General features: G+C 47.4%; 1 long non-coding RNA gene across 2 annotated transcripts; it reads left to right on the top strand.

Annotated features, from left to right (window-relative positions):
* The first annotated feature begins 17,139 nt into the window (after window positions 1-17,139).
* Window positions 17,140-18,171, top strand: LOC103555485 (uncharacterized). Of its 2 annotated transcripts, none has more exons than XR_546013.2 (3): window positions 17,140-17,270; window positions 17,449-17,533; window positions 17,618-18,171. It is a non-coding gene; the product is annotated as an uncharacterized lncRNA (long non-coding RNA). The 2 variants fall into 2 exon arrangements; XR_011529744.1 differs by having other exon boundaries at window positions 17,147-17,319.
* The last annotated feature ends 563 nt before the right edge of the window (window positions 18,172-18,734 follow it).

Below are 18,734 nucleotides of genomic sequence, written 5' to 3'. Positions count from 1 at the left end.
GTTATTGCCATTCCTTTCTTTTTTTTTTAACACATGAAGAAAAGGAGGTTCGAGTAAATTAAATGACTTGCTGAAGGTGTAGGTGCCATAGGAAGTAGAGGTAGGGGTTGGACCTGACTCTTCTGATATCTAGTCCACCAGCCTCAGTTTCCCTCACTATACTGTGTTAGATTAAAGATGGCCACACCCTCTTTGCTACTCCTCCCATTGAAAGGTGGAGTATAATCTCTCTCCTTGATTTTGGGTTGGTCTTAGTGATTTGCTTAACCAATAGAATGTGAGAGAACTGACATTCTGGGACTTCTGAGGTCATAAGAAGCCTGTGCATCTTCTGATTAGATCTTTTGCAACTGTGGCTGTGGGGGAAGCTGGCCACACTGCAGGAAGCCTGACTACCCTGAGACCTCCATGCTGTAAGGGAGCCCAAGCTAGCCACGTGGCAGGGAGGGAAGAGATGGATCCCTGGCTAACAGGGGTGGTATGCTGGTAAACCTGCTCTCTCAAAAAACTGTGTCCTGGTTTATAGTGTTTGTTGATTTCTGGGTGTGACTAGTCCCACCAGGGCCAATTTCAAGCTAAATGGAAAAACAACTGGCTTGTAAACGTTTCTGAATCTTTAACAAATGGCTGCTGTGGACGGGTACAAATGGGCCTCGGCACACTGCTGCTGGCCAGCCTTCAGCTGTCCAGCCTCCAGCCATGTGAATCACCCTGGCTGGGCCCCAGATATCGTGAAGCAGGGAGAAGTGGTCCTTGTTGAGTCTCACGTAAGTGGCAGACTCACAAGCAAAATTGACAATTGTTGTAGTTTTAAACCACTGAGTTTTAGGGTGGCTCGTTACACAGTGATACCCAACCAGAACACGTGGAAAGACAGATATGCTTGTCCTTGAAGAAACAGAAGTACTCTCAAAAACTTAGAGACCCACTTCTCTCCCTGTTTCCTTGCTGCCATTAAACTGGTGAAATGTTTCAGGTGAAATCCATGGTTCGTGGTAAACCTGGAGCCTGAGGTGGCCCTCTCTTTGCCTCAGTCCCTAGATGCATGGTTGGTCCCATTCTCTGAGACACGGAGACTGAGGGGGAAAAGCTGGGCTGAGAGTGGGACGGGTTGAGGGGAGGTGACGGGGCCATCTGAGTTTAAGGTGTCCAGCAGGCAGTCTAGTTAGGTGACATTGAGTTATGATTTATAATACAGCTCAGCACCCCATTTCTGACAATGAATTTACTTATGATAATTCCACTGTTGGTTTAGAGCAGATTATAAAGTTGGCAGAGCTTGTCTTCAGCTCAGGTAGTGCCTTTCCCCCTTTCTTCTAATTTTTGGGGCTCACTTGTGCTCTTTTGTTCTTCCCAGGAATGTGAATTTGTCTTCTCTTTCACTGGGGAATGGGAAGCTTGTTTCTTAATGTATTTATTCTCTTTATTGCTGTGTAACAAATTTCCCCAGAACTTTTCAGCTTAAAACAACAAATAGTTATTACATCACAGTTTCTGTGGGTCAGGAGTTTGGGTGACTCAGGTGGCTCATTCTGGTTGAGGGTCTGTCACGAGGTTGCAGTCAAGGTGTTGGTCAGGGCTGCAGTCACCTGAAGGCTTGCCTGGGGCTGGAGGATCCACTTCCAAGATGCTCCCTCACATGGCTGTTGACAGGAGCGCGTGCCTCGCCTGTGGGCCTCTCCCTAGGGCTGCTTTTGTGTCCTCAAAACATGGCAGCTGGCTCCTCCCAGAGAGAGTGATGAGAGAGAGAGGGAGAAAGAGAGAAGGAGGAGGAGGAGGAGGAGGAGGAGGAGGAGGAGGAGGAAGAGAAAACCAAATGCTTTTTATGACTTAGTCTCAGAAGTTATCACTTCTAGCATATTCTGTTTGTTAGAAGTAAGTCACTAAGCCTAACCCACACATGAGAGGAGGAGAATTCGGTTTTACCTTTGAGTATCAAATAATTTGTCGACATATTTTAACCCAACTACACTTTTTCAAGGAATTTCAGATAGTATCACTTGTATGTCAGGGGCTGGAGGGGGAGCGGACAGGAGACCTATTTCCTGAATTCATGCCGTATCTACTTAGCGCACTTTCAAGATGGGGTCTGTCCGTGTGGACGATTATGTGGTAGAAAGTTACAATGGAAAGGGACCTCGGAGGACTCTCAAGAGGCTACAAACTGATGATTCTTGGACCTAACTTGTCCAGCAGAGTTATTTTGGTTGGTGAAATCTTGATTTTTAAAATTTGGATGCCTTTAGTTTGCACATGGATGCTCCACTGTGCCTTCCACTCCTTATCGTCTTACACAGGCCACTGCACTCATTTGGGTAGCCCACCTGACCCCTGGTCCTGGAAACTCTGGTTCTTATCCATCCCTCGCCTTTCAGACAGGGAAAGTGAGGCCCAGAGAAGATGACTTGCCCAAGGTCAAAGGCTAGGTAAGTGACAGAATTAGGTCCTGAACCCAGGGTTCCTCCTCCTAGCTCGGAGCTCCTGCCACTTCCCTCCCTGGCTTCCTGATGGATCACCAAAAGTGGCAGCCAGTCTTTCCCTTGGTCCTGAGAGCACCCTTCAGCCCCTCCGCTAACCATCAGTGCCCCTGCACCCCCATCCAGCATCAGACGGGCGTGGGGAGAGGGATGTCTTTCATCCACATGTAAAGATCTGAAGGTGGAAAAAGTTATAAGTGTCACAGCCCGAGAGAAAGAGAGAATCAGGGAGTGAGTGCTGGGAAAACATGGGGGAAGCAGTGTGGCGTGAGAGGGAGACCCTGGAGGATGTTTCAGTAGGTTAATAACCTAAGCTGTTGCCAAGTTGAAATTAGAAAGAGGAAGGCTCTGCCTTCCGAACGTGGAGGATGGAGGCTAATCCTGTCCTTTGATAAATGGATGACATTCTAGCAAAATGAGATGCTCCACCCCGTGGCTGCAGGGGGACAACGGAGCGGGGGGGTGGGGGGGTGGGGGGGCGGCTGGGGTGGTTAGGGGGTCTCTGGAGCCCCAGCAATGAGGTTAAGACGCATAACAGCGAGGCGCTGGCACATTAGCAATGAACTTGCAGTCACTCTGGCAGCTCTTTATTAAATACCTCGCGATAGATACAACGGGCAGCGGGAGCCGGCTCAGTTTGGATTATTCACCTAATACCCAGCCTTTCCTGAGACCTGCCTCCTCCCTCTGCCTTCCCTGGGGTCCTCTCCGATTCCCAGCTCTACTCTCTCCCCATTATCATTCATTCTCTTGGGCTCTGACCTGGACTCCTGTGGCCTTTAGCAGCTGCTGCTTTTACCCCCTCCCTGGGCAATGCTTTCCAGGCTGCCCTGGGGAGTGGAGCGACTCCTTCCTCCCGGCCTGCCCCTCCCCGGTGTCCTCCATCTCCAGGGAGGGGCCTGGCATGAAGAAGCCACTGGTCTTTTGTACATTTCAGGGAGGGCGGGTCTCCCTGGGCCTTCACAAAGAGGGGTCGCGGCGTGGCCTCCTGGGAGCTGCCGGGTGTGCTAAATGCTCAACCACTCTCAGCCCCCCAGGGAGGTATCTTCTCGGGTTTCTTAAATTCAGACATTCACACCTGCAGAGGTCTCAGAGACACGGGGACTGGCCTAGCAAATTTATGACAAGCTCCTCTCCTCCCAACAACAACCCTCCTCCTACCCTCCTCGTCTCTACCGTCAAGCCTTCCAAATGTGGAGTGAAAAACCAGACATGACTTGGTGGAGTGACTTCCTGGAAGGAAAGACAGTTCAAGGAGGTTGGGCAAAGCTCTTAAAACCTAACTCAAATGATGTGGTTGCGTTTATCCCAATTCTCTCCTCCTTTCACCGGGAAAAAATTATTGAGTTTTTTATACATACTGGGCAAAGTCCTTGGCTTTGGGGATTTAGAGAGAAAGGAGATGTGGTCCTGTTCTTTAAATTGCTCAGTTTGGTAGTGGAGACTAATGATAATAAGAGTTTCCTAGAGATGTTACAGAGAGCTTCGTATGTGTCACAATATATGTATTTGTGTAATATATTTCTGACTTAATTCTCACAACAATCCCATGAGACAAATACTATTACTATCTCTCACTAAATAGTGAGAAAGTGAGGCACAGAGAGGCCTAGTAACATGCTCAAAGTCACACAGCTAGTAAGTGGTAGAGCTGGAATTTGAACCCAAGCTCTTCGGCTGTAGCCCCAGAATCTGTGCCCTTAAAAACTAAATTACAATTCAGTGTAATTTTCATGGCGGGGGAGGGGGGAGGAGGGAGGAGAGCATGGCTAGTATTTGACCTGAATGAGATGTTAGTGATAATCCAGACCCAACCTAATGTAACAGCTGAGAAACTGAGGCTCTGCGAAGTCGAGTGACTTTCTCAATGTTAGAAGTGGGTGTTGAACCTGCACCACCCATTCTAATGGGCCTCTGTCCCTTCCTCCACTGCTGCCAGGAACATGGGAAGGCTTCCTAATCTGAGTGAGATGCGCCCCACAGGGAAAGGGCCTTCCAGGAAGGGAGCCTGGCAGGAGCTAAGATGGCGGCCCCAAATTCCTGGCCGGTCCTAGACACAGCAACTAGAGGGGTATGGCCAGAGCATAGGGAGCGTGGGGCAAGGAAGGGTCGGGGTGGGAAAGGGAATGAGGACGGATTGGAAAGGGCCTAGGATATTTTGCTAAGAAGACAAAGAGGAGTTGCTAAGGATGCTGTGACCAAATGGACTTCACTGATGCGCTCTCTGGCCTCAGTGTGGAGGAGGGAAGGGGAGGCATCTGAAGCACCGACATCGGCAGTCTCCGGGAATGCCTGGGTGTTAGCAGGACATCTATAAAGGCGATGAGCAGAGCACGTAATGAGGACAAAAAGGGGGAAATAGAAAGTCCTCACAGCTCAGATAAAGTTCAAGTTTAAACTTAAGTTTCCATGAAGAAAGTTAGAAGAGATTGTCAGGACAAACTGAAAAGCTTGGACCAACGGGATTTTACTAACAGAGAAGAGTGCGAGTGAGAGCTCTTCAACTGGCTTTTTGTATTCGTCTTCACAAGGGGAAGCATCTTTGGATGCAGGAGTGTAAGGGAAACATTGGTAGAGAGAGCCGCAGCCTGGGAAGGGCTCAGCGGCTGTGAGACAGTGCCCGGTTCTCGAAGCAAATTCAAGTCTCCTGAGCGAGACCCAGGGAAGGAGCTCAGCCAGGCAGCCAGCGGCCCGGGAGCGATGAGGAGGATGGGGATTCTGCGAACCGCTGACCGGCTGTCTAACACTGACCTCAGCTACGGCTCCAGAAGGGGCTGCTGAGAGTACGTTTGTGAGTTTCCCTCCAGTCTTTTTCAAGCAACTTATCAAAATGTTATGTATAATTTAATAAAAACAATGCATGCAGATAGTTTAAAAAGTCAAACAATGCTAAAATGCTTACACCGCCACCCAGCCGTCCCCTGCAGCCCGCCCTGCTTCCCTCCCCGTGCTGCTCACATGCCAGGCTCCCCAGAGGCACCATTCTCAAACGTTTTCCCTTTTTCTTTTAGCTTTTCAACATGTTCTGATACGTCTATATTTTAAAATTACAGGCATATGGCTATCTGTTGACTCACTCATTTTAGATTGTCTTGGAAACTTCCCTTGGTGAGCATTAGCAGCCCTTCTCCCCTCAGAGCACATGCAAGACTCTGCTTCTGGGTCCCCTTCCCATTAGACAGGGACATGTGGCTGCTTCTGCACAGTGAAGTCATGAGAGGAAGGGGTGAGTATCGCCTCTGTCCGAGGCATCCTTCTCTAGTCTCTCTGCCCTTCCCTGGGACCCAGGGTGCCAGGTGTTCCTGACGGTGTAGCTACAAGTTGGTGGAGCTTCTGACTGAGTCCCCGAATGACCGTATGGAACAGAACTCCTGCAACCCATTTGAGGAGTGTAGTGTAAGACATAAACATCTATTATATGACGCCATTTAGAATTCAGGGTTGTTACTACAGAATATCTTCGTCCATCCTGACTGATATATGTCTTATGAGTTTAGCTCACTTGTACCCCTTCTCCAAGTCTCCTAATTGCATCTCAATTTTTGGTTAAGTCCATCACCATTGTTGTTTTTTTTTTTTTTTGAGGAAGATTACCCTGAGCTAACTACTGCTAATCCTCCTCTCTTTGCTGAGGAAGACCAACCCTGAGCTAACATCCGTGCCCATCTTCCTCTACTTTATACGCAGGACACCTACCAAAGCATGGCTTGCCAAGCGGTGCCATGTCCGCACCTGGGGTCCAAACCGGCGAACTCTGGGTTGCCGAGAAGCAGAACGTGCGAATCCAACCACTGCACCACTGGGCCAGCCCCCATCATCACCGTTTTCAACTTTATGCTTATGTCAAGATTGCTCACTGCTGAGCTAAATGGTATTTTGTGATTAAATTTCTTTTTATTGTAAAAATTGCTTATTTTGTTAAATTTAGAAATTATTTCACTTTAAACCTTAGTTTCCTTTGATATCCTGACTAAATTCTTCTTACCTTCCACAACGTTCTACAAGATGTACCTTATTATAGTTTTCCACTCTGTCACGCTGTTGTATAATTTATCAGTTCCACTTTTTTCTTGGAGACAGCTCTCCAAACTTCTGCCCTAATACGGACTGTAGGCTCTCTAGATCTATACAATTATTGTTCCCTGTTTTCTGGATCCCATGATGTCTTCTTCTTTGGCTTAATTTCTCCTCTTGCTGGAGCATATCCTCTAGTAACTTTCTGAGAAAGGATCATTGGGAGATGTATTTTTGAGATTTTGTGTGTCTGAAAATGTGTTCTTACCATCCACATACATGATTGATAAATTGGCTGGGTATAGAAGCCTAGATTAGAAATAACCATGGCAGAGACTACTAGCTGTCCACCAAAATCTTGGGCACACTGTTAGACTACATTTTCCAACTTCCTTTGCAGTAAAGTTTGGCCTTTAATGAGGCTCAACTTAATAAGATTAAGCTCCCTTTAAAGGAAATTAAAATTCCAGACCTGGCCCATTGAAACCTTCCTACACATGCTCCTCCATGCTTTTTCCCCTTCTGGCAAGATGGACGGAGACAATGAAAACAACATTCTAGGGCTTTGCAGACCCATGAGATGAAAAGAATGTCACAGAGAACTGTCCTGCCCTAAACCCACGTGGGAATGTTATGTGAGTTAAAAATAAACACCTAATGCCACAACTAGAGGGACCCACAACGAAGAATATAAAACTATGTACCGCAGAGCTTTGGGGAGAAAAAGGAAAAAAAATAAAATCTTTAAAAAAAATAAAATAAACACCTATTGATTAAGCCAGTGAAATTCTGGGGTCTATTTGTTATGCGATCTAACCTACTCTAGCACAGAAATTCATTCTAGGAGTAGGGTGATGCCATCATAAAAACTAAAGTAAGTGGCCCTGGCTAGGGGTTGGTGGTGAGGAAACAGATATAACGGGAGGGAGAGCTGGAGATACCTGTGATGCTGGGACAGAAACATTTGGTAAAACTGACACCAGAGATAACAATATCCTACTGAGACCGTGCCTGTGGTGGAAGAGGGGGGAAAAGGCAGGCAGGGTTTGTTGTTGGTCACTTACTTCACTTAAGAGGTTGCCTCTGGGAAAAGACGAGCTCAGGAAAGCTCTGGTCTGTTTGCAAGTAGAGATTAGGGATTGAAGAAACAGTTTCTGGACCCCACAGAGGAGGTGATACGACCAAATGAGTCTTTGAATCACAAAGACCGTGAAGTCATCTCCGTTAGACAAAGGGACCCATTCCTGCAGCGAGATCAGGTTAAGGATGCTGTCTCTCTAATAAGCCGCTCGCTACAAATGGCTTTATAGTCACTGATATTAATTCGACAGATAAAGATTGGCATGTGCCAAAGAAGCGAAAAATAAACAGAAGACTTAAGAACCATGTCTAGGAAACTTTGGATGTGGTTACTGACGTGTGTAACCAATGGGAAGCAAAGAGATCAGAAATCTGTGTGAAAGAAGAAGTTAAATTCCCGAGGAAACCACAAACATGGCTTGAAAAAACTTGAAAATACTTGGACTCCCAAACTTCCATGAGCAACAAGTGGGCTGTGAAAGACGTGGGACCCCAAAAAAGAGAATCCTCCCACTCACCTTTCCAGGTGTGGCCACAGGAGATAGTGGACGGGGGAGGATGGGCAGAGCAGGGGTTATAGAAGGCAGGGGGCAGCTCCTCCAAAAAAGAAGATACAGGCTCCCAGGAAGGGACCTCCTCCATTGCCAAGGCCGGGGAGCCCTGCAGGGTTCCATCACTGTTGTGGACCAGGGACTGCCTATGTTTCCCAGTCTTAACTGCAGTTATCCTATACATTGGATGTGTGCAGGGTTGGAGGGTGGGCACAGTTTCTAAGTCTTTAGACCAAGAGAAATTCCATCAGACTTGACAGAAAAGACTACGTCACCTTGAGGACCCGGACATTGAACAGAATGCAGAAGCTGGATGGGCCTTTGCTTTGACTCCCTTGGAGGTGACTGTGTTCTATGAGTGGCAAGAAGGCCACACATGCCACTGATTGGGGAAAGGACTGCTAGCTGGGCCCTCAAATCTGTTCTGTCTTCTTTCTGGGCACACAGATAAGGTCATATTTCCCAGTCTCCTATGTCGGGAGGTGTAGCCATGTGGCTAAATTCTCTCCAGTGGAGTGTGAATGGAAGTGAAGTGTGCCAATTTCCATATGGTTGGCCCATAGAGGCTTCCCCTGTGCAGTCTTCCATGTTCTTTCCCTTTCTACTGGCTGGCTGCAGGATGACTCCAGAGCAAGGGACCTGACCTGGGGTCCCTGGACCCGAAGTTCAGGGGATTCTACGAACTTGGGATGGGAAAATGATATCTTTATTTTCCCTCCTCTTGCACTGACATTTAGCATTTCTTTCTATTGCAAGTGTAGATGACAAACCACAATAGTATTAGCAGTAGCTGTGACTTTGTCACCAGTAGAAATCACAGATATTTTCATATCACATTACAGTTGTTGCAGAAATCTCAAAATATCGTTACATTTGTCACCAGTGGGGATTACGGTGGTGATTAGACCTGCCACTAGACTGCACATAATTGCAGTCCCCCTGTTGACAGACAGGCGTGCAACACAACTGGCCGACAGTAAGCGGAGGAGGCATTCAGCGGCCACACGGCTGAGTCACGTGCTCTCCTATGGGTGAACCAGAGATCTAGCTGCTTTCCAGCAATCCCTGCCTGTGAGTGTTGCTCAATTAATCTGTGGAGGTAGGTGAGTGGTTTTCATTGTTTGGTAAAGGTTTGCAAAACTGGGTGATTCAAATAAGAATTCTTAACTCTCCTTGACATTGGGAGGTATGCAGGCAACAAGTGTAGTCAGTCTTCACTTTGACATGTCTTTAAAAAGTAAATGAAACTTTAACTCACCTATGCTTTCAATGTATTGTCTTGTTAGCTATTCAATTTATACAGAAACACATATATGAATTACTATCACAGATTGTCTGTTTATATTTTGATAGCTATAGGTCCGTATAATTGGTTTGCTTTTTACTATTATGTTTTTTTCCCCTAAGATTAGCCCTGAGCTAAGATCTGTTGCAAGCTTCCTTTTTTCTCCCACAAAGCCTCAGTACATAGTTGTATATCCTAGCTGTAAGTACTTCTAGTTCTTCTCTGTGGGATGCCGCCACAGCACAGCTTGATGAGTGGTCATAGGTCTGCACCCAGGATCCGAACTGGTGAACCCCAGGCCATCTAAGCAGAGTGCACAAACTTAAACCACTTTGCCATGGGTGGCCCCAAGTTTTGTTTTATGAATTTAAAAATATTCTATCAGGCTTCACCAGATAGTGAAAGGGGCCCAAGGCACAAAAAGGGGTAGGAGGGAGCCTGTGATATGACTGAGCCACTATGTGGAAGGAGCCTGGGCCCATGGAAGAGAGCCAGCCTATTACCTGGACATCCATCCAGGACTAGTATGTAAACAAAAAATAAACTACTGTTGTGTTAATTTTGAGATTTATTGTTACCAGAGCATGTCTTACTTCATGCAAAGACATTGATCCATTGACTTGTAGCTTTTATTATTACTTTTGGGAAGTTCAGTGCCATCCTGATATGTGTTCTTCTGTGTCATTTTCTTGCTTTATGTAAGCCTTGCTCCCATCACTTTTAAAAAAATTTTTTACTTAGTCCTTTTATTCTGAAATTTCACGTGGTGTGCCCTGGGGTGGCTCCATTATTTATGCTGGGTCCTCAGTGGGCCTTTTTAAGCCTGGCAACTCAAATCTTTCAATCTGAGAAATTTTGTTATCTCTTAGGCAATGTTCTGGTTAGCTATTGCTGTGTAACAAATCACCCCAAAAACTTAGTGATCTAAAACCAGAACAATCATTTTATGACCTCTGGTGGGTCTGGCAAAAGCTCAGCTAGGTGCTTCTTTCACATGAGGTTTTAGTCAGATGGTAGCTGGAGCTGGGACCGTGGGGACTGGAGCAGCTGAGGGCTTATTGGGCATCTCCCGCTTTTCTCAGGGTATCCCATGTGATCTCTCCACTTGGCCTAGCTTGGGCTTCTGCACAGCATGGTGGCCTTGGGGCAATCAGACTGCCTGTGTGGTGGCTCAGAGCTCCAGGGCAATTCTTCCAGCAAGTAAAGCAGAAGGGGCATTGCCTTTGAGGATCTGGCTTTAGAAGTCACATGGTCATGCCTTCCACCATGCTATACTGGTGAATACAGTCACAAAAACCTTTCAAGATTCAAGGGTAAGAGAGTTAGACCCCTCTCTCAATGGGGGTGTGGCCAAGTTCTAGGAAAGTGTGTGGGATAGGAAATGTTGCAGCCATCTTCGGAAAACACAACCTGCTACAATTTCCTCTTCTTTCAGCTCTTTTATTACATTTCTCCTAATAGTCAGTTTGGATCCTCTGGACTAATCCTCTAATTTTCTTATCTATTCTCTCTTATTATCCCTCACTTTATCTTTTTGTTCTACTTTCTAGGAGATTTCATTGACTTCATCTTCAACCCTACTGCTGACTTTTACATTTTGACTACCATTTTTAATTTGCTGTCCGTTCCTTTTCATTTTTTTAAAATATTGCGCCCTGTTTTTGTTTCACGGATGGAATATCGTCTGTTATCTTTCTGAGGCTATGAATCATAATTTCTTTGAATTGTTCCACTTTCTACAATTCCCTCTTTTTCTCTCTGAGTTCTTTCCCCCCCATTATTAATTTTTTTCTTTAATGTTTGAGTCTGTCTTCAAATACTTGATTGATCTTGGATGCTTCCAATTGGAAGTGCACCAGTGGGCTTGTGGACTGGTGTGTCTTGATCAGGTGGCCAGTCGGCTGTTTTTGTTGGGAGTTCCAAATGCCAGCATTTGTCAGTCTTTCCTCTGGGTCATATGGTTTCTGCAGAGAAGGCTTCTCCCCTCTCCTGTGTGGGAGCCCAGCTGCTGGTGTCTGGAGCTGAGTGGGGAAGGATACAGGGAGCTCTTTACCAAGCGGACTCTGCTTTGATTTTCCTGGGTCTTTTGATGGTCCCATTTTGGAACCTCCATGGTTCACTTATTTCATAACTCCATGATTCCGGAGCAAATGTCAGGTCTCCAGCAGGGTTGGGGAGGTGTGACTGGCTGATTGTAGGGGTAGGTGGGTCCCTAGTGTGGGCTTACTACTTTTTTACACGGAGTTTCAAATCATCCCCATGTCTAGCCCTCTGCCTCATGTTGGCTTTCTGCAGTATCTGGTGTCTCCTGTTTCTGAATTTTCCTAGGTTTTCCGTAACCAATAGGTTTTCCTCTCCTGATGCCTCCTGCAGACATTGGTGTTTGACTTTGCTCCTCTTTGCTAGGTCATTCTGCCATCTGCTTTCTGCTTCTTATCGTGCCTCAGGGATTTAGATGTCTCCTAATTCTGTTGAAGATGGAGTATGTTTCCGTTTCTCGCTTTCTTTTATATTTTGTGTGATATTTAAAAGGAGGAGAAGTGAGACCTGGAAGCCCTCCATGCCTGCAATGTCACAGCGGGCTCCATGGACGAGTGTCCCACAGGCCCCACTCTTAGAAGGGCCCGTACTTGGTTTAATGCACCTCTGCCACCATCTTGAAATTTGTGCTTCTTTTTGAACAAAAGCCCCCACATTTCCATTTTGTGCTGGGCTCCGCAAATTGTACAGCCCATTCTGTCCACGGTTGGTCTCCTGATCCATCTCCCATGCCGTCCAAATGACTGATTTGAAACAGAAAGGAATTGAGTCATGCTCTTGCTCAAAAGACTTCAGTGGCTCCCAACCTTCAGGGTTTATGCAAGCTTCAGTTGGTGCTCCAAATGGACACCAGCACCTAAGAACTGGTCTCTCAGTTTCCACTTTTACTTCTCCACAGTCCAAAGAGCCCCCTTTAAAAGATGAGCTGGACCAGGCCACTCCCTTGTTCAAATCCCTTCCCACTTAAACTACAGTGCAAGTTCTCACCGGGGCTCTAGAAGCCTCCTGTGATGTGAGCCTTGCTCACCCTCTGACCTCATCGCACACTCACCCACTCCACGTGGGCCCCACTGGCCTCCTTGCCGTTCCTTCCTGTTCTGTCTGGAAAGTCATTCTCCCAAAAGTGCCTCAAAGGTCACTTCTCAGAGTCTCCTAGACGACTCCATCTGAAATAGCACCTCTCATCATTCTCTGTCCCCTTACCTGGCTTTATTTTCCTTCATGTCATAGGCCACACTAACATTATATATGCTTATTTGTTAATTATCTGTCTTTCCTGCTAGAACAGAAGTTCCAGAAAGGCAGGACTATTGCTTGTCCCCTGCTATCCCCAGTACTTCACTCACTAAGTATTTGTTGGAGAAAAAAAGTAATATTTTTTGAATGGATATAATTTAGGAAATGTGTGGTGATCCACACCACTGGGTGGGATACACAAGGCAGCAGACTCTCAGTGGAGGTGTGTTTGGATTGAAAGAAGCTCTGAAGGCTGTGGGATGGCAGGAGGAGAGGATGGGGGAACCTGATGCGGCATTCCTCTGTGGAGTTGGAGCCAACTTCTCTGATCTCCCAACAGGCTAGTTAGGTGACCCCTTCTCTGGGGCTCAAGAAGGTAGTCCCCTGTGCATAGATCACCTGTCCAGTTTCCTGCTAGGTTAGGAACACATGCAGAGTAGAGACAATTTCTTCTTCGTCCTTATTTTCCTAGAGCCTAGGAGGGTGTCTGGCAATAAGTGTGAACAGCTAATGAATAAGTAAAACAGTCTGCAAAACACAAATGGCATCGAGAGCAGAAGAAAGCCCCAAGAGAAGTTATTCGATTACTTAGAATTCTCCTAAGACTGGGGCTGAATGACATGATTCTTCACGAGTCCCTCAAACGTGACAGCAGAAGTAGTCTAGATGCTCGCAAGTATAAATTCAGATTGTCAGCTGGGGGGGGGGGGTGGGCAGGACAGTGCAATGAGGAGAGTGGTAACATGAGATGAGAGGCTCCTGTAGCTGGTGACAGTTGATGGTGGCTTGGACTGGGATGGTAGGGGTGGAGGTTGTGAGAAATGATTGGACCTTGGATATAGTTTGAAGTTAGAGCCAATGTGACTTGCTGATCAATTGCATTTGAAGTGTATAAAAAGAGAAGAATCAAGGATGCCTCCAGAGTTTTTGGCCTGAGCAACTAGTTTCAGAGTGCTGCCATTTATAGAGAAAGGGGAGGAGCAAGGCTGCAGAGCAAGAGTTTGTTGAGAATGTGGTAGGTCCAAAGTGATGGTTGGGCATGTGAGTAGAGGTGTGGAGAAGGCAGGAGCTGTGGGGCAGGAAAGCAGGAACCAAGTGTGTGCTAGAGATACACATTTGGGAATCAATAATGTATAGATGGTATTTAAAACCATAAGACCAGATGAGATCATTGTCCTGGGTTGAATAGTGTCCCCCAAATTTATGTCCACGAGGAGCTGTAAATATCTTATTTGGAAATAGAATTTTTGCCGATATAATCAAGTTAAGATGAGATCATTCTGGATTAGGGGAGGCCCTAACCCAATGACTGATGTCCTTGTAAGAACAGGAGAATTTGGACACAGGCACACATGGAAGGAAGACAGCTATGTGGAGAGGGACACAGAGATTGGAGTTAGGCTGCTAAAGCCAAGGATTGCCATCAACCACCAGAAGCTAGGAGAGGCAAGGAAAGATTCTTCCCTGGAGCCTTTGGAGGGAGCGTGCTGCCTTGATTTCAGATGTCTCGCCTCCAGAACTGTGAGAGGATACATTTCTGTTGCTTTAAGCCACTCAGTTTGTGCTACTTTGTTACAGCAGCCACAGGAAACTACTATAATCACCCAAGGTGAGTGTGGATGGTGGGCAGGGTCTCCCAAGGACGGAACCCTGGGAAACTGCATCCTTCAGAGGTCAGGAAGAGGAGCAAGATCCTGCAAGAGAGACTGAAAAGCCACGGCCCAGGAGGGAAGAGGAAAACCAGGAGAGTATGAGGTTCCAGTGCCAAGGTGAAGAAAGTATTTCAAGAGGATAGAAAGCCTAAGATGCTCCAGACAAGTTGGTAACAATGAGGACTGGTCGTTGGACCCGGCCATGAGGAGGTCCCTGGTGACCTTGACTAGCCCAGTTTTGGTGGAATGATTGGCATGAATCAGAGAATGGGAGATGAGGAAGTGCAAATAGCAAGTAGACAATAACTACCATTGTCCTCGATCTTATACTTGGCAAACAGAATCTTCTCATCTCGTCCTTACAGCAACCCTATGAGATGGGCATTGTTATTTACAGAAAGGGAAACCGAGGCTCAGAGGGATTAGAGAATTGGTCCAAGGTCCCCGACAGACAGGAAGTGTAGAAACCCAGGTCTTCAGAGACAAGAGTCCAGGCTCTTTCCATGTTTCCAAGGAGCAGCTGATCTGATGAATAACCTTGGAGAGGGCTGGAAAAAACTGGTTCTTGTCTGTATCCAAACAGCACCCGGGCTTTCCCAGGAAACACTTCCATTTAAAGAAGCCTTTTCGCCAGCCCTTCAGCTGGGCCATTCTCTCACCTGGCCTTTCCGGGTGTGCAGGGGCCCATCCCCTCCTCCTCCCAGGCGTCTCTGCCCCATTAGGGGAGAGGGGATGCGCAGGGATGGGGAACCCCATCCTCAATGGCTAGTCTGTTTCCTTCTCTCCACTCTATGTCCTCAAGCAGAGGGTGAGCACGCAGATGCCTCCTGGAGCTGGCAGGTAGTGGCCATGAGTGAAGTGGGCCCAGGATGGGACAACAGGAAATGTTTGAGGCTGAGAGTAAACTTGAACATGAAGGCCCCACCTGAAGATGTTCAAATTCAAATTTCACAAACCGGGAGTCTGCCAACAAATGTGACTATGACTCAATTTGGTCCTGGGCTAGTGTGTGGACTCCGATGGTTTAAGTCACCACATCGTGCCTCCTTTCCTGGGAGCGGGGGGCCCATCCTTCTACCCACAAGCGTCCCTGTCCTGACAAATGAGTGCCCGGAGTCCACCCATATAACTGATGTCTGAAGAGCAGCAGATGTGAATGCTGAGGAGAAGCTGTCACCCCACAGTCTCTGTCCAGAACTGGACCATTTGCAGGGTCTTCATCTGACTCCTCTTCGTGTGTCTGGCCAACTATCAGCCCCTTGCTGGCATTGCGCTGCATACTGGCAATCTTCAGTTTGCCCCTCTGGAGCCCTTTCTGGCCACCTTGGGAGGATGATCTGTGTGGGCTGCGTCAGGGGCCTCTGTGCCCTCTGGCGTCCTGTTGCATGGGAAGCCTGACTGCAGGTCTGAGGGAGGCAAGAGAGTGAGGACAGAGCACTTCTGCCTGGCTCATCCCCCACAGGGTTGATTGGGGCTCCCCCAAAGGTCAGAGCCCTTCTCAAAATGGTCCTCTCTAGCTGACTCTCCTGGTTCTTTTAGTTGCTGCTTCCCCTTGCCTTTAAGAAGTGGCTACAGCTCTCTGCTTTTACAGCCCTGGACACTGCACAATCCCTTGGGGTTTCCCTACACTGTCCACGCCTGTGTAAATAATAGTCCCTTCATGCTGGGTTGAATGATGTGTCCCCCCCTCCCCACCCCCAAATTCATGTCCACTCAGAATCTCAGACAGTGACCTTATTTGGAAAGAGGGTCTTTGCAGGGGTAATTGGTTAAGATGAGGTCATACTGATTTGGGGTGGGCCCTAACTCCAGTGACTGGTGTCCTTATAGGAAGGCCATGTGTAGACACACAGGGAAGAAGGCCATATGATGGAGGAGGCAGAGGTTGGAGGGCTGCAGCTACAAGCCAAGGATTGCTGGCAGTCACACAGCACAGTTTTCTCTTAGAGCCTGCTGCCACCTTCATTTCTGACTTCTGGCTTTCTAAACAGGGAGAGAAGTAAATTTCTGTTGTTTTAAGCCATCAGATTGTGGTAATTTGTTACAGAAACCCTAGAAAATGAATACACCCTTCACCAAACTTTCTTTCAATTCCCCAAACTTGAGGGTGCCGCCTGTGTCCTGTGGGGGGCCCCGGCTGATAGAGTTCTCTTGCTCATCACATCTCCCAAGGGCTTTCATTATCCTCAGTAAGCCCCAAATCCTCACCTTGGCACCAAAGACCCTCCCCACTAGGGTTTCACATTGCTTTTCCGATCCTCTTATCTGATTCCCAGCCAAGCTGGTCTCTTGGCTCTAATCCTGCTTTGCATTTGTCCCACTAACCTTTGCCTGGTTCCTCCACCCGAGTCTTATCCATTCTTAAGCGCAGCTCGACCCTTTCTCCTCCAGTAGGAAGCTATGTGGACTCCCCAGCCCGAAGAGATGGACCTTATTAGCTCTTGGTGTCAATGTGCTCAATCCAGCCTATGTGGGTGCACCCTGGTGGTATTCACACGGCATCCTGTGTGTGCTTCTCCCCGACTCCACAAGCTCCATGAGAACAGGAAGAGTGCCATGTTGTTTTTGTCAAGAACCACAGTGCTGGGCACATGCTAATGGGTGCAAAGAAAGAGTCTGAAGTGTTTTTGGAACTGGTGTACCACCAGGGGAAGAGGCAGGACCTTCTAGGCTCCAGGGATAACCTGGAGTCCACAGCCCAATGACCCAGCACAGGAGTCTTTGGGGCTTACCAGCTGCAACTCATGTGTGACATCACAGTAGGAACAGGGGCCTTCAGTGATATGTACTAAGTCGACTCAAAAAGACACTGCGAGAGGTGGGCAAAGAGAATTCCTCCCTCTCTCCAACTACATCTGCCCTCTCTTCCCCTCTCTCACATTTCACTTCCCCGCCCTGACTCTATAAGAGAGTGCGTCTGATTCTCCTACTAGAGGTGTGTTGAGAGAGAGAATTTTCGGGATGTTCTAATCCTCCAGCCTGAAGTAATCAGACTGCTTCTGTTTGTCCTTCATCCTCCTCTCCCTTTCCTGAAAACTCTTCTGCCTCTCGGATATTCGTAGCCATCAGCTCCCTGATCCCTAGCTCTCAGTTTCTCTCTCTCTTCTTTTTAGAGCAAATGAAGAGACAGCCTGTTGTAGAATCTGTCTTGAAGCCCTCATTCCCGGGGGGAGAGAACTCTCTTTGGAAAGAGGCAGAGTGAGTATTTGTGTTGTCCTGGCATCTCTTTAGCCTCTTCTTCTGAGTCTCTTTTCCATGAATCTGAATTTCCTCCCTGTTTAGGAAAACCTGGCATCCCAAGGCATCAAGATGGGAGGCAGGGGGGAGTCTGAGGGCTCTACCCTCCCACGCATCGGGCAACAAGCTCTCCCTCTCGGAGTCCCACGTCTCCCAGCTCTGTCTCTGTGGGTGCAGCCTGAGGACAAAGGCAGTGATGCACCCCCGGCCCCCTCCAGTCTCCCGCTCAGTGTCTCGGGTGCTCCCCAGCTTGTCATCAGGGAGGAAGCAGCTGTCTCCGGCCATTGACTTCAAATCTCAACTCTCCCAGAGCTTTCCAAAGCCCAAGGTGCAGTCCCAGCTGCTATCTTGGTGCAGGTCAAGAGCTTCCTGCAATGCCATGCCGCTATGCAAGTCGGCGCCCATGGGCATGTGGCCTCAAGGATTTCTTGACCCACTCACCAAGACCTTGCCAGAGGAATCCCTTCACACCTCTGTCCCACTGGGAGAGAGCCATTTCCTCAGGCAGCGAGCCATATTCCCAATGATACCACTTGTGGAGGGTGGCAATCCCCAGTCCTCTCTAACATCCTTGTTTAAATAAAAATATATTTAGTCAATGATGGTCTTTCTCTTCTGTCTACTAAAAGCGTGCTAAGCGTCTGTTTTAATTGAAAATATATTTTGTCTTCTCCTTATACTCCCAATTGAGTTTTCCAGGGTCCTAATTTTATGATTGAAGGGCTTGGTGGCCTTTTGGTTATGACTACCTATAACCCTGTGCATGGGGGACACTGGGACTCTTGGATTTTTTTTTACAGCGTCCAGTTCCAGTGGGCTATGAATTCAGATCCCCCGAGTTCAATTTCCACAAACAAACGTGATGGGATTTTGATTGGAATTGTGTTGAATCTATAGATTGATTTGGTGAAAAGTAACATCACTACGATACGAGGGCTTCCCATCTGTGGACATGGGATAGCTCTCCGTTTATTTAGGTCTTTAAATTCTCTCAATAACATTTTGTAGTTTCAGCGTTGAAGTCACGCATGTTTTTCATTAGATCTTTTCCTAGGCATTGGATGGTGTTTGCTGCTGTTGTAAATTGTACTTTGTAGAAGGAATTTTTCTAAGGGATGGGTAGTGTAGGAAGGGGAGGCTCCACAATGTCTACCCTTTATCT

This window comes from Equus przewalskii, chromosome 19 (genome assembly GCF_037783145.1).
Source record: "Equus przewalskii isolate Varuska chromosome 19, EquPr2, whole genome shotgun sequence".
NCBI lineage: Eukaryota > Metazoa > Chordata > Mammalia > Perissodactyla > Equidae > Equus > Equus przewalskii.
This window is presented reverse-complemented; position numbering and strand designations above follow the sequence as displayed.